Raw genomic sequence first — 16,697 nt, forward strand, 5'->3', positions numbered from 1 at the left:
GTGTGTGTGTGTGTGTGTGTGTGTGTGTGTGTGTGTGTGTGTGTGTGTGTGTGTGTTGGGGGCAGCTGAAAGCTCTAAGCTCAGGCCTGCTGATTCCCTAGCTGTGGGGTTTTCTCCTGACAGGGAAACTCAGTCTCTGGTGCTCTGGGGCCCACAGTTCTGTCTGGGATGTGAGTCGGGCACACAGCAATTCTCTGGGCTGGTGGCTAAGGGCCCCAGTTCTGAACTGGCGGCTGAGACCCCCACTCTGGGCTAGCAGCTGTGTGCCCACTGGTCCCCAGGACCTTTTCCAGGGATTGACTGGGTGACCTGAGGTCAGTCCCAATTGATTCCCTGACTGTGGGATTTTCTCTCACCTGGGAATCAGAATCACTGGTGTTTTAGGGCCCAGAGTTCAGTCTCCTGGTGGCTGTGCCAACACTGCTGTCCTGCTCCTCAGGCACAGTGTCCTCCTCACGCCACCATCTCAGATCTCCCCCGGACAGTTGTGTCTTATATCTGAATTTACTGGAAATGCATTGGGTTTCTCTCCATTTAGAATGATGTTGGCTGTGGGCTTGCTGTAAAGTACCTTTATTATTGAGGTGAGTCCCTATATACCTAGTGTGGTGGTTTGCATAGGTATGGCCCCGTAGACTCATGTGTTTGACTGCTTGGCCTATGGAGAGTGGTACTATTGGGAGATAGGGCCTTGTTGGAAGTAGGTGTGACCTTGTTGGAGAAGGAAGTGTGCCACTATGGAAGTGGGCTATGAGTCTTATAAGCTGAAGTCTGTCCGATGTGGCACAGCTTCATTCTGCTGCCTGCAGATCAAGATGTAGAACTCTCATCTCCTCTATCACCATGTCTTCCTGCATACTGCCATGTTCCCATCATGACAGTAATGGACTAAACTTCTGAACTGTAAGCCAGCCCCAAGTAAATGTTTTCCTCTATAAGAGCTGCTGTGGTTATGGTGTCTCTTCACATCAATAAAACCCTAACTAAGACACTAAGTCTCTTCAGGACTTTTTAGTGTTGATTTTGTCAAGGGTCTTTTCTGTATCTAGTGAGATGATCATGTGGGTTTTGACTTTCAGTCTGTGTATATGGTGGATTACATTTATTGATTTATGTATGTTGAACCATCCCTACATCTGACCTGGGATAAAGCCTTCTTGATCATAGTGGATGATCTTTTTGGTGTATTCTTAGATTCAGTTTGCAAGTATTTTATTAAACGATTTGCATTTATGTTCACAAGAGAAATTGGTCTGTAATTCTCTTTGTTGGTTCTGTATATGTATAGATATCAGGGAACTGTGGCATCATAAAAAGAATTGAGCAGTGTTTCTTCTGTTTTTATTTTGTAAAATAATTGGAGGAGTATAAGCATTAATTGTTTGAAAGTATGACGGAATTCTGTGCTAAAACTACGTGGCCTTGGACTTTTTTTGGTTGGTAGACTTTTAATAATTTCGCTAGAGGTTATAGTTCTGCTTAAATGGCTTATCTGTTCTTGATTTAACATTTATATGTGCTATACATCAAGAAAATTATTTATTTTAGATCTTCCAATTTGATGGAGCACAGATTTTTAAAATATGTCCTTGTGATTCTCTGTATTTCCTCAGTGTCTGTTGTTCTGTCCCCCTTTTGCCTCTAATTTTGTTAATTTGGACTTTCTCTCGCCCACCATTTCATAAAGTTGACTAAGGGTTTGTCGTCAATCTTAGTGATTTTGTCAGAGAACCAACTCTGTTTCATTGGTCTTCACTCACCCTCCTCCTCTCCAACTCCAGTCTCCCCAGTCTTATTTTCAGTTTTGTAGCTTCTGCTTCTTCTCTATCGTCATTCTAGGGGTCTATATAGAACCTGGTGGCACACCTAGCTTTCCTTCCATCTGTGGACTCTCTCAGCCCCACTCCCCCTACCCTCATTCTGTAGTATTAGCTCCCAATACCTAGAAACATGTTCTTTCCAGGACCCTTAGTGGCCACAAGTAGTAGGATCTCAGAAGCATTCCCTACCTGGCAGACCACAGCCACCACATACTCCTAAGAACTAGAGAGGGCAACAGAAAACAACGAACAGAACATCCACCTAACAAAGACGAGACCAGGTATCAGCACCTAGTATTACAATAATGTTAAATCCAGATGCCCAAATGCTAGGCTAAAAACGTAATCAATAACAGCCAGGACAGTGTATCTCCAGTAGAAGCAAGCAACCCTACTACTGTAGACCTTAGGGAATCCAATATAGCTGAAGCACAAGACAAGGACATCAAAATAGCTGTTATGAATATGCTCAGTTACCCTGATACCTAAACCACATACACACCCAACAAAGAAAGAGTTACAGACCACAAACAGTGGAATGAAATGAAGACAACTGCTCAGGAGATGAAAGTGGAAATGGAACCAATTAACAAATCCCAAACTGAGGGAAATCTGGAAAAAAAATCAGGAACCTCAGAGACAAGGCTCACCAACAGAATTCAAGAAATGGAAGAGAGAATCTCAGGCACTGAGACAAGGTAGAAGAAATGGATACCTTGGTCAAAGAAAGTGTTAGATCTCAAAAAATCCAGACACAAAGCATCCAGGAAATCTGGGATACCATAGAAAGACCAAATCTATGAATAATAAAAATAGAATAAGGAGAAGAAACCTTGGTCAGTAGCACAGAAGATATTTTCATCAAAATTATAGAAGAAAAATTTCCTGACCTAAATAAGGTGGTGCCTATCAAGGTACAAGAAGCATACAGAATACCAAATAGACTGGACCAGAAAATTTTCCTGTGACATTTAATAATCAAAACATTAAAAATACATAACAAGGAAAGAATATTACAAGCTGAATTAATTTTTAAAAGCCATAATATATCTGAAATGTATTCATCTATCAAATTAGCTTTAAAATTGATTAAGTACTGTCTATAAGGACTTTTGTGAAGAACTAGAACACTCTCCCTTCCTGCTTCATCTCTCTGTCTCTGTCTCTGTCTCTCTCTGTGTGTCTCTGTGTGTGTGTGATGTATGTAAACTTTCAAGTGAGTTTCTGGGCATGTGGAGACCAGGATTTGATGTTGGATATGTTCTTGGTTATCTCCACCTTACTTTGTGAGATGGGTCTCTGACTGAGCTGGAGATGGTTGATTCAGTTAATCTTGTGTCCAGTGAGCCCCAGGTCTCCACTTGTTCTCACCTGCTCACCATGGTGTTCTATATGTGATACTTTGGGTTTTCCAAACGCAGGTCCTTGTGATCATATGACAAGCCTTACCTCTGAGCCATCCCCTCAGGATCTTCCCCTTTGCTGGTACTAGAGATTGAACCCCATTTGCTTGGCCTTTGTCTAGCATTGATCTACATCAATGGACCTGTTTTTATCTCTTAATTTTGGGACTGGCTTTTTAAATGCAATGTATGGTCGTTGCTAGCCGTGAACTTACAACCCTCCTGCCTTGTGCTACTGAAGAACTGGGATTATAGGCTACCTCGAAGAAAACTTTTACGTACCAGTCTCAGAATAAGTAGAGCAGGTAAACAAATGAAGACTTAGACATGTTTCTTTTTTAAAGGGGGCATCTTTTTATGAAACAGCTATCTAATACTCCATATTAAAATTATTGGTAGAATAAAGCTGTGTTCTTTAAACACAGTAAAAGCTGTTTTTTTAAACAGAAGATTAGAAATTAGATTAGAAATTGAATCAACTTTGTTTTTAGTAGTGACCATCACCTTTATTTTAAGGTACCCTATTAGAGTATATAATCTACAGTTAACACATTTCTATTATTAAGAGAGATTGTAAACTTAAACCTTCCTTGTTAGGAATTGCATGAGATCACATCCTTCAGCCTCACACTCAGTCTTGCTTGTAGTGATGTGCTGGTAGGGGAGTGTTTGGAGCAGCAGGCACTGCTTAGAACACTGCATGAAAGTCCTTATTAGGAGATTTAAAAGGCAGCCTTGTCAGCAGTCTGTCCTAGGAAGAGGATGAAGGATATCCAGGGTTTAGAGTTATTTTCTGTGAAAAAGAACTCTATTCCACGTGAGATCAACTCAAATTGTGTACACAAGGTTCGGTCCAGTCCAGAGCTCTGCTCCAGAAACCCCATTAGTAATTGTGTGTGTTCTTGAATATTATCTGAACAGAAAACAAAGCCAGGAGTTGTGGTTCACATCTTTAATTTCAGCCTTTAACAGGCTGAGGCAAGAGAGTTTGAGGACAGCTGGGTCTATATTCCAAGACTGTTTGTAGATGGGGATCAAGAATTCCTGTTTCCATCACCATGTTAATTCAACTTGTCGTTTTTAAGTGAAAATGCTTGGAAATTTGGTTTAGGCAGGCTATGGTAGTCCCAGTCCTCTCCCTCCCACCCCCCTGCTGGTGCACGCTAACTAGGATCCCTGATTTTATTACATAGCAGCTGTTTTTTTCAGATGCTTGGCCTCCTGACAGCTTGTTTATATCGTATCAGATACTTCAGATTTGGGCTAAAGGAAGTCAGCATATATGAAGGAGGCTTCATCTGTCAGTCCATTTGTAGAAATAAGAACTTTGGTTTCTGCATTGGAAGGGATGCTGTAGACACTGTCAACAGAAGGTTTATTATCTAGGAAGCAGTGTTGCCAGGCTTAGAGGTCTTGCCGTACTCACAAGTATATTTCTACCTCATCCTAAGGGCTGTTAAGAGCCATTGAAATGGTGCTCACATGTGATGTAAATAATTGAGACTGCGTACTGTATAAATAAAAAGTTTGCTTTAGCCCAGAGTTTGAAGGCTGAAAATCTAAGAGCTGCTCAGTTTCTGGTAGTGAGTTTTTAGCTGTATTACAGCATAGCAGAAAAATAGGAAGGAGGAAGTACTGTGTGTGTGTGTGTGTGTGTGTGTGTGTGTGTGTGTGTGTGAGAGAGAGAGAGAGAGAGAGGGAGAGAGAGAGAGAGAGAGGTGTGTAGTGTTCTGAAGCTTTATAGTAACCCACTAAGAGAAATAACTCTCTATAAGACCATCATTCATTTCTTCCATAGATGGTGTCTATTACTAATGAGATAGCACCTTACTTAGAAGGGCTGGTACCTGAATGACAATTTACACTTGATGGATATAGAGAAAGCATCTGTCTTTGACACATTTGGTATGGATTTTATTATTATAGCTATTACTGAAAATGTTGAGGTTCCTCAAAACAAAACAAACAAACAAACAAACAAAAAACCCTAGAAATGGAATTATCACATTATCGGCAGTCCCATTGGATATTCATGTAAAGGAAGTGAAATCAACATGCTACAGAGATTTGTGCATTGCAGCTTATTCACAATAGTCAATATCTGGACTCAGGGATGGATGAGTGGTAAAAGAAAATGTGACACACACATAGACATGAGCACACACAAGTGGGATGTCATTCAGACACAAGATAGTAAAATGCTGTCATTTGTGGCAACATGAATGGAACTGGAGGACATTGTGCTTAGTGAAATACCAGGCACGGAAAAACACTGTTCTCAAGTTATTTGCAGAAACTAAAAAGGTTGAAGTTCATAGTATGGGAAAAAAGGGAAGAACAAGAGGAGAGAGAAAGGAAAGAAATAGAGGTCACCAAAACAGGAGAATGGGAGGAGGGTAGAGGAAGTTTAACTTAGATAATGAGAACCCAGAGATGTGTCAGTGTTTGGTGTACTAGGATGACTGCAGTCCACCATGATTAGCCTTGTGTTTCAAAACCACCCCCCCCCCCACAGGAATGGTGAGTGTCACAGGCTCTTAGAAATGCCAGCAGCACCATTACTACCACTTACTTAGGTATGTTTGTTTGTTGTTGTTGCTTATGGGTTTTTATAATCTGTGACCATTGTAAATCTGCTTATTAGGCTTAAAAGGGTTTTTATATATTTGTTCAACTTCAGATGTTATTTTTTTCTTATTTTTGTTCCTACTTGCGTTATGATCACCAGAGTGAGAATTCTGGCTTAATAGAAGTTGTCATAGTTGAAGCTGACTTGCAAGTTTGCTAATTCTTTAGTGTTCACAGACACCTGATATTTTGGCATTGTTTGGTTTCATTTACTCCAGATTTTCCTGTCTATTCTTTTTGGCGGTTGTTTATTCTTATTTTTCTAAAGCTTTCAAGTATATTATTAAGTTAATAATAGGAGATATTTCCAATTTCTTTTATGTAGGTAGGTAGTTCTATGAACTTTCTTCTCAGAACTGCTTTCCTTGTGTTCCATAGATACTATGGTTTCATTTTCACTCATTTCTATAACATTTTAAATTTATTTCTTGATTTTCACCTTGACTCAGTTTTCTTTCATTAGTGGGTTGTTAAACTTGCAATTATTTTGTGTACTTTCTGCTGCTTCTATTGTTGTGGCTATCCAGCTTTAATCTATGGTGGTCAGATAGGATACAGGATGTTATTTCAATTTTCCTATATTTGTTGAGACTTGCTTGGTATTCTAATATATGTTCAATTTTTGGAAAAAGTTCTAGAAACTGTTCTTTAGAAGAAAGGGTATTTTTCAGTGTTTGATGACTATTACTTATATTATTTAACTTCAAAGTTTCTCTGTTTAGTTTTTGTGTGGATGACCTGCCTATTGGTAAACGTGGGATATTGAAGTCACACACGATTACTGTGTTAGGTTAATATGTGATTTTAGATGTAATACTGTTTCTTTTATGAACTTGGGTGCCCTTGTTTTAGTGTAGTAATGTTTAGGGTTGTAATTTCTTCTTGGTGGATTTTTTTTCCCTTTAATAAGCATGTAATGTTGTTTTCTATCTCCTTTGATTAATTTGAGATATTTAGAGAATGAAATAGCTATGCCTGCTTGCTTCAACTTGGTTCTGCTTGCCTGAAATACCATTTTTTAAAAATCTTTTTTACTCTAAAGTGGTATATGCCTGAGGTGTGCTTCTTGTGAAGAAACAGAAAGATGAATCCTGTTTTCTAACTCAATCTGTGAATCTGTGTGTTTTAAGAGAACCGAGACCATTAGTATTTAGAGTTAGTGAACAGTGTTTATTAATTCCTATCATTTTGTTATATTCTTTAATACTTTTTTGGTAACCTGTTCTAGGATTATTTATTTATTGCGTCTTCTTAAGTGTAGTTAACTATTTCTTTAGACTAGAATTTCCTTCTAGTGTCCTTTATTGAGCTGAATTGGTGGACATAAATCCCTTACATTTGTTTTTATCAAGAAACATTTTTCTTTCTCTTTAAATTATGACTGATAGTTTTGCTGGATATGGTGTTTTGGGCTGACATCTATAGTCTCTTAGCGTTTATAGAACATCAGTTCAGGCCTTTCTGGCTTTCAGTGTATGCATTGAAAAGTCGTGTATTTTTTGAATGGGCTAGTCTTTATAAGGGGCTTGGTCTTTTTCTCTTGCAGCTTTTTAATATTCTTTCTTTGTTCTATACATTAATTATTTGATTATTGTGTGTTGAAGGTGGTTTCTTTTTTTTCTTTTGTCCTATTTGGTGATCTTTGCATCTTGATAGGCTTCTCTCTCTCTCTCTTTTTTAAGACCGGGAACATTTTCTTCTGTGATTTCATTAAAGACATTTTTTTTTTTGTGCCTTTAACCACTGCTTCTTTTCCCTCCTGTATACCTCTTACTTATAGATAGATTCGGTCCTTTCATAGTATTTAAGATTTCTTGGATGTTTTGTTTCTGGCTTTTTTAAAAAATCAATTTAACCTTTTCTTTGACCAAGTGATCCATGTCTTATACCTTGTCTTTAAGACCTGATATTCTCTCTTTCATTTCATTCAATCTAAGAGAGGCTTTCCTCATAGTGTTTTGACTTCCTGAGTTTTTCATTTCAAGTTTTATATCAGTTTGGATTTTTTTAGTAATTCTGTCTCTGTTAAATACTATTTTCATATCTTGAATTGTTTTTATTAATTTATTCTACTATGTTTTCATGGTCTTCATTAAGGCATTCATTCATATGCTCTTTAAAGTCCTTAAACATATTCATAATTACTATTTTAGAATCCTTGTCTTTAGTTGAATTGCCTTAGTTAAATTGCCTTAGTTAAATTTAACCAGTGCTTTAGTTAAATTGCCTTTCTCAGGGAATATGACAGCTTGTGTTGCCAGTTTCTGGAGGAAGAATACTGTCTTAGTTTATGTTTGCAGTGGAATCTTTGTGGCATTTCTTTGGTATGGAAAGAATTAGGATATTTGTGGCATTTCTTTGGTATGGAAATCTAGTCATGTCTTTGTTGGGTAGGTGTTCAGGTGGAATGCTATTCTGCTTATCCTGGATTTGTTTTGTATTGTTACTATGGTTTATTTTTTAATATATATTTTGTCATTTCATGAGATTGAGGGTGAGAAGTTAAAGCATTTAACTCTCAAAATAGTCTATAAATAATAATTTACAAGAAAAACACTCACGTTAGTTTTTTGACTCATATTCTTGGCTTGCTTTTAACACTGATGTTTTCATCCTCTGAGAACCCAGTCCTTCCTAGTTCTGAGTCTGTGTATAATTCATAGAAATCCTCAATCCTTTGCCCTAGATCCTAGATGTTTTTGATACTTTGGGTTTCTGTCTTCATCCTGTTTGACTTGGATGAAGTCAAGTTGAAATAACACTCATACGTTTCTCTGCCTGTGGGTTTTAAGTAATACACTGGAGCCACACCAGGTTCGACATTATCAGGATCTCCTATTAAAAGGTGTCAAACTTAATGTGAGATCAAATCGAAGACCTTGAGCTACTTTCTCCAAAAGGCTAATCTTCATTTCCAGTTTGCGATCTCAAAGTGCATGTATCCATTAGTGGGACTGACGTTTCAGTCAGCCTGATACCCACTTGCTAGTACCACAGAGAGATGTTGAGTTAGGAGCTTTCAGCACAACAGTTAGAGGATAGTTGTCAGCCCTAATCCATGTGAGACAATCATATTGACAGAAAAGAAGGAGGTTTCTCACCCCTATTTTTCTTTTTCCCCCTTTTTTGGTTTTTCGAGACAAGGTTTGTCTGTGTAGCCTTGGCTGTTTGTGGACTCACTTTGTAGACCAGGTTGGCCTCGAACTCACAAGAGATCTGCCTGCTTCTCCCTCCCCAAGGGCTGAGATTACCAGCTTGCACCACTATGCCTGGCTCACCTCTATTTTTCAACACTTGTCTTGGTTCCTTTCTTTAGAGGAACAACTTTCTCACCCACGTGTAACTTGAGTGCCTGGTAGAGAGAGAGGGAGAAGATGAGAGGAGTAGAGTGACTTTGAGACTTAGCCCTTTGGAGTGATGAATATATAGCATTTAAGGTGTCTGGGGATTGAGAGATGCAGTTGCCTGACCTGTGCGAGTCATCACCTGTTGGTTCTTTAAAATCGTTATGTTTTGGAAGTCAGTGAAAGAACTGATGAGAAAGGAACCAGTGGGAAGAACAGAAGCAAGGGAGGGATGAGTTGATAACAGTGTGACAGCACATGGTTCTTTTTCACTGGGGATGAAAAGAATACTGGACACACTGGACAACCTCTGTGTAGTACCTACCTCTGTCGCTGTTAGGTTTCTCCTGTGTGTGCTCCTCTCAGCTCAGGCTGTGTGCTGTCCACAGGAGGGAGTAGACAGTATGCTCACTGTCTTCAGTGCTCAGCACAGTGCTTTTGCTGGGGTCATGAAAGTAGCAGTATAAAGATTTGCTTTCATTTCATGCTGTCTTTGGGCTAATGAAAGCAGTGCTTACTGTTTTGATTTGTATCACAGTCTAATTAGTAAGAGAAATAGGTACTTTTATAATACTGCTCTCTGCTTTTGTAATTTGGAGCACTTTTCCAGTTACCTTAGATTTATCTATTTTAGAGCTTTCTTACGAAATATTTTTTCTTTTCCCTCTGTAAACCTGGCTTTTCATGTGTCTGTGTAAAGTCCATTATGTGGAATTTTAAAATTTACTTTTCAAACATGAGAAGAAAATAAATAATGAACAGTTAGAAGAAGCAAAAAAAAAAAATACTAGACAAAAATGTGCTTTGGGGAGAAATGATATTTGTGAAAAGGGGTACGATGTCAGTTTCTTGGGGGAAGCTGGAATGGCAATAACATTTTTGTTTTACTTTGTGTTCTTGGATTTGGAAGAAGGATCTTGGAAAAGTTTTTTTGGTAGACAGCTAGGAAAATTGGAGGCAGAAAGCAGGAAAGGAATTTTTTTCTTTTTCTTTATTTTTTATTAATTACAATTTATTCACTTTGTATCCCAGCTGTGGGCCCCTCCCTTGGCCCCTCCCAATCACACCCTCTCTGCCTCTTCTCCCATGCCCCTCCCCAAGACCACTGATAGAGGAGGTCCTCCCCCGCTTCCATCTGACCCTAGCCTATCAGGTCTCATCAGGACTGGCTGCATTGTCTTCCTCTTTGGCCTGGTAGGGATGTCCTCCCAACACCTCAGGGGAAGGTGATCAAAGAGTCAACCGCTGAGTTCATGTCAGAGATGGTCCCTGTTCCTATTACTAGGAGCTCATTTGGAAACTGAGCTGCCATGGGCTACATCTGACCAGAAGTTCTAGGTTATCTCCATGAATGATCCTTGGTTGGAGTATCAGTCTCAGAAATGACCCCTGGGCCCAGATTTTTTTGGTTCTCTTGCTCTCCGTGTGTGGCTTCTGTCCCTTCCAGGCCTTTCTATCTTCCCCTTCTTTCATAAGATTCCCTGCACTCTGCCCAAAGTTTGGCTATGAGTCTTAGCATCTGCTTTAATACCCTGCTGGGTAGAGTCTTTCAGAGCCCTCTGGGCTCCTGTCCTGTTCCCTGTTTTCTCCCTCTTTCGATGTCTATCCCAGATTTGCAGGCAAATGGTGGGAACTAGAAAAGACCTTGAGTGAGGTAACCCAGAAGCATAAAGACACACATGGTATATAGTCACTCGTAAGTGTGACTTCTAGCCATGAACTTGCTGTATGGTTGGGAATTGTAGGGTCAGAGGAAGGAGGGCAGCAGCACACGGCATTTCAGAAGATGGTGATGAAGACTGGTGGCGCTGCAGACTTAGAGGTTCAGCTGGGACTGAGCTTTAGGAAAAGGGAAGCGATAACAAAATTATTTTACAAAATGGTCTGACAGAAAGGTTGGAGTATTGTAATATTAATGTCCTTCACTAGGGCAAGTGAGTCAAATAGGCAGGAACAGTGAGATGTGCCCAAAGCCATAGTGCCTGGAGGGTTGGAGAGTGGAGTGCAGTCCTGGGGTGTTGGGAGCCGACAGTCTAGTGTGAGTTGAGTCTGGCCACAGACACTGGCATCGAGACCTCCCTAGGCATATCAGAGTGATTAGTTCATGACTTCAGTGTTTGACATTTAGCATGAGAAGGTATCTTTCCTTTTTTTTTTTTTTTTCTTGTTTTGCCTATAGGCTTGCTCTCTGTGTATTGAGTAAAGGCACACATAGATCACTGATTCCTGTAGTGTTTTAAGACAAAATCACCTTATACATAAAGGTAGTATGGGCTGGATGACTTCTTACTTATTCCTAGTGGAACATCTCCTCTGGGCATATGTGTTCTGTGAGTTTTACAAGCTAAGTGTAAAAATGCACAGACCCTAAACTGGTAATTATTTCCTTTGAAGTCTTTTGTTTTCTACCAGGCTCAATGGACAGGCTCACCTCTGGCATGGACATCTGATGGGACTATTTCTGGCAGTTTAATACTTTTCTCCCCCTATCAATTATGACTTTGTAGACAAACCATGAAAATAAATTAGTTTTAAAAACTATTACAAGAAATACATATAAAGATAGTTGACATTTAGTAGCTCTGTGAGTTACAAATCTCACTACAACACATTCCTGTCAGTTACTGCTTAACTTAACGCTGGGTTTTCCTTTTTGCTTTCAGGAAAACCTTTAACTTACGCCCTGGGTGTTACCTGTCCACAGCTTCCTGGTGGCTCACCGCTTCTGCCTGCTCCAGCCTTGCTCCGGCAGCTTCCAGGCTTCTGGGCTTCAGAGCTTGTTGTGAAAGCTTGCTGCTTTGGCCTGCTACCCCTGCTTCAGGTGTCAAAAGCTTTTAATTAGCTTGCTTCCTCTTAATTACCTGGTTCCTTATTTGTCCAAATAGTCTAGTAATAGGGCCTGAAAGAGGAGATTACCTGTAGACATTCATTTTTCTCTAAAGACTCTTCTGCTTAGGCTCTCCTGAGACTCGTGGGAGAGGAAATTAAATTTAGTGCATGCTTTGCCTTTGATGGTGCCAGTCTGGAGTCCAAAGGACCAACAGTTGTGGCCATCTGATATTTTATAATCTGTGTCTGTTTAATTGGTTGATGCCCAGGATGTGCCAGTTTTAAATATTTTGGCTATTGCTGCTCTGTGTAAAAATCACGTTTTAATCAACAGCACACTTCTGGCTATTTAGTAAATGGTTTATAGAGATTTTAGATTTTAGTTTCCTTTTTTTTCAGTGCTGGGAATTGAACCCGGGTCTCATATATGTTAGGCCTGTCCTACCACAGAGTCACACTCCTGACCCTAAAATTTCTTTAGTAAAATGATTGATCATTTACAGGATAGTTTTTTTAGTTTTATTGTTTGTTTGAGACAGTGTCTTCCTCTGTAGTGCATGATGGCATGCTGGCCTAGAATACATTTTGTAGCCCAGGCTGTCCCCCAGTTTGTTTATTTGTTGTTGGGACAGGATCTTGCTGTGTAACTCTTGCTATATTGGAACTCCCTATGTAGGCCAGGCTAGCCTTGAACTTGAAGCTATCCTCTTGCCTCTGCCTCCCAAGTGCTGGGGTTATAGACATGCTCCACCATGACAGACTAGCTTACAACCTTTTTAAGTGGGGGATGGTAGAACACTCTTCTAACCTGTCAATGTAGGATTAAATGAATAGCATATGCAGGGTACCTAGCTTATGTAATGCATTTACAGTGCAAGCTGTTTTTCAGAAATAAGTGTTTTTAGTATTATTAATAAAAATAAAAGTAAGGATTATATAAAAGAGACTAAAAATGAAAAATATATAAAACAATAAATGGTCAATAGCAATATAATAAAATCCTATTTTCAAAGGTGAGACTTTGAAAGCCTGGTAGGGGAGCAGTGTGAGCTAGACCACAGGCTTTAGAAATCATATAGAAAATGGATTATCACCAGCCTTATCTCTAGGTTTCAATTCGTCAGTATGTCTGCAGATGAAAATATTGATCCCTTATAATGTCCCTTGTAATCCACATGAGTCACAAAGCGTTCATCTCTCCAGAACGTATGTCATGAGTACTGTTGACTCTTAGGCACTAACCATAGGTTATTGAAGAGAGGAGGTAGAAATTCTTACCACCAAAGAGCTTATGGGGAAAATAATGAGCAGTGTACATAGTTAGACTATATAGTGTGCATATACATTATGTTAAATAATCATGAGAACTAAGAGGAAAGGAAGCAAAGAAATGTAATAGAAAGTCTCAAAGGACATAGTGACACTTCAGTGAGGGAGTGAGAGAACAGACTCAGTGGAGTCAGGCCCAGTGGAGATAAATTATTCTAGGACTGGGGGAAGTAAGCGCAAGGATCCTAAGGTGGGATTGTGCAAGGTGAGCATTATGGCTTGAGCAGAAGTGAGCTAAAGGGTGAGGAATAGAGGCCACGGAGTTTGGTGGGCCTTACAGTTTGTGATGAGGACTTTGCCTTTTCTTTTCTTTTCTTTTCTTTTTAACTTTAGGAAATCCTATAAGTTTGGAGCAAAAGAATGATGTCATCTGAGTTATATTTTAGCATATTGCTTTTGTACTGTTGAAAATACATTGTGGTGAAGGAGGACGGGTAAAGGTGAGGTAAGGTGCATGGCAGGGTTAATTGGGGCAGAAGAGAAGGTATGATGAATTCTGGCTATATCAGAGGTTGGGTAGATTCCTGACTTCCATACGGAACATGCAGAATCCCCAGGATATTGAGATCCTATGTAATGTAGTGTGGCCATTCTTGATTGAGAGGCTGCAGCTACACACAGTGATGCATAGGTGGTGCTCAGCAGCCACATGCTGACCATGTCTGTACTTGTGCAGGTTCTCTAACCCCGAGGAGTGTTCACTAGGAAGTATTAAAACCATCTCTAATGTTTTAGAAATCTGGCTTTTTTTCTTTATATTTTTTTTAGTCTATACTAAATGTACTTTGTTTTGAGTGTGTGTGTGTGTGTGTGTGTGTGTGTGTGTGTGTGTGAGGTATGGAACCCAGAGTCTTGTGCATGCTATGCAAGTGCTCTAGTAGTGAGCTGCACATCCTACTCTAAGGAAAGAAGTTGTAACATGCCATTGGCTTATGTGAGAGGTGACTTTGCCACTTGAAAATGCAGGATCTGAATTGGGAGTTCTGAGACAACGTTATTTTTGTTGTTTTTCCCCTGACATGGCCATGAAAATGAATCAGTTTTGACAGAGAGAGATGGATTAATTATCACTTTGGAAGTTTAATCTTTTTTTCTTCATGGCATCAATTTGATAATTCAAGAATGTTTCTTGAACTGACTGTTACTTCTCTAAATCACGTTATTTCAGAAAATGTTTTACGTTGCTAATGAAACTGTTTTTCATTAGTGTGTTTGAGAACATTTAAGGTGTTGAGAACATTTTCTGTTCTGCAGTAGCATGGTATTCCTTACTAGGATGTGCATGTGGGGCCTGAGTCTCCCACTTGAGAGCCTGTATTTTCCAGCCACAGAGTCAGTTAGCATATAAGATGATGGCATGTTACAACATCCTTCTCTAAAGTGGGGTGTGCAGCTCGGTACTAGAGCACTTGCACATGTGCTGTGACCAAGATGAGGGGTCTGGGGTAGAAAGGCAAGTAAAAATCATACCTTTTTGAAGAACTTTAGAAGGAGTAGTTCATCTTCCAGTATTTGGGTGTTTATGCTTTTAATATGTATCATGGACAGTTGTGATTTATGTATATATATATTTGTATTTCATATATATGAAAACAGTTATGATCTGCAATGTTTTAGAAACTTAGGTTTCACATATTGTGAGCTTGAGATTTTCTCTATCAAATAATATTCTTAACATTTCTCCAGTCACATGAATAATTCTGTTAGTTTATTGTATTTTGTATATTTTTCGTTAAGAATATTTGTTAGTTCTACTCTTTTGCTACTGAACACCGTACTGTTTTGAATATTATGACTTAACTTTTAGTTTGTCTGTAGATATTTTCCATTGAATAAATTTCTGTCATAGTTATAAATTTAAAGCTGGAAATTGAAAAGCTGTTTCTCTTTAGTGTTGAGGGCTGTGAGACATCCTGGCTGCCATGTAGCAGTAGTAGATGAGCAAGTGGCAGGTAGAGATGGGGAGAGTGAGTGCTCAATGTGGAGGTGTACATACATGGGAACAGCTCACACCACTGAACACTGAGCTGGACACCAGACCCTGTAGTAAGCACTTTACATGCATATTAGTTATTTGATCTTTACTCCATCTATATAAGGTTAGTGCATTTATTAACCTCACGATTGATGAGAAAGCTGAAACATTGAAAGGCAGTTGCTTTAAAGAAAAAACCTAGGGTTCTGCAGTCAAATGATGAAATCAAGATTTATAAGCAGTCGTCTGTCTTCAGATTCTGCATTGCTACCCCCTTCCTGACACCCCCAGTAAGTGCTAGCTAAGTGTGGGAATGATGAGTGGCTGCTGAACACCCACCGTTGAGCACTGTTCACCATCACTGTTACCTCTTCTGTGGTGCCTGACACGCAGTTTGTTCTTGGACTCTGGGCAGGCGATTTAGTGTACACACTGACATATCACCCTGTCAGGGCTGGGAGCAGCTCTCCATAATAAGCCTGTTTATGATGCTGAAGGAAAGCATGTTTGTTTTCACAACAAACATGATTCAAAACAACACTAATAATCTCCTGGCTTTTAGCACACACTGCTGAGTGAATTAGGAAGTTTTTTTGGCTTCTGGGATTGCAGTTGAGGGATTGTAGACCTGTGTACAACTCTTAGCATATGCCTGGCATTTGGAACTTGCTATATGTTGTTGGGAGTGTGAAGGTTAGAGGACAGCTTGGGAGTCAGTTTTTAACTTTGTGCCTTGTTGATGCAGAGTCACTTGTCTCTGCTGCTGTTCTGTGTACTTCAGACTGCCTGGGCTGGAAGCTTCTAGGTGAGTCTCCTGTCCATGCCTCACATGTTGCTATATGAATGCTAAGATGACAGATGGGCACCACCGCATCAGGCTTTTCACATGGGTCACAGGATTGACTGAACTCAATTCGTTAGGCTTGCTTTGTGTGGCCACATACTTTACTGAGCATCTTCCACCATCTTAATTGATGGTGTAACTGTTTATGACAGTTCCAGAGATATTGTATGCACTAATTTTAATTATGTCATGATATTACTTTAATGACAGTATGATTTAGATACAAATTTATTAAGTGTCCTTAATATATACATTTGCTATTAAAACAAATTAGATTTTAGATTTAAATCTATTTTTTTTCCGATTTCCTTGTTTTTTTAATTACTGAGTAGTATTCCATTGTGTAAATGTACCAAAATTTCTTTGTCCATTTTTTGGTTGAGGGACATCTAGGTTGTTTCCAGATTCTGGATATTATGAATACAACTTCTATGAACATAGTTGAGCAAATGTCCTTGTTGTATGGTGAAGCATCTTTTGTTTATATGCCCAGGAGTGGTATAGTTGGGTCTTGAGGTAGAGCTA

At 39.3% G+C, this 16,697-nt stretch overlaps 1 protein-coding gene across 7 annotated transcripts in view; it reads left to right on the plus strand.

Annotated features, from left to right (window-relative positions):
• The window catches only part of Cdc42bpa (CDC42 binding protein kinase alpha), a 217,125-nt gene that overhangs the window by 61,959 nt on the left and 138,469 nt on the right, over positions 1-16,697 (plus strand). Inside the window, exon 1 of one of the 7 annotated variants that reach the window (XM_055608993.1) lies at positions 16,072-16,133. The exons of the other annotated variants lie outside the window; for them this stretch is intronic. The gene's annotated coding sequence lies outside the window, so the exon portion shown is untranslated. Of the gene's footprint in view, positions 1-16,071; positions 16,134-16,697 lie in introns of those variants that run through there. 7 annotated transcript variants of the gene reach the window in all.

Source organism: Psammomys obesus, unplaced genomic scaffold, assembly GCF_907164565.1.
Source record: "Psammomys obesus unplaced genomic scaffold, mPsaObe1.curated_primary_1811, whole genome shotgun sequence".
Taxonomy (NCBI): Eukaryota; Metazoa; Chordata; class Mammalia; order Rodentia; family Muridae; genus Psammomys; species Psammomys obesus.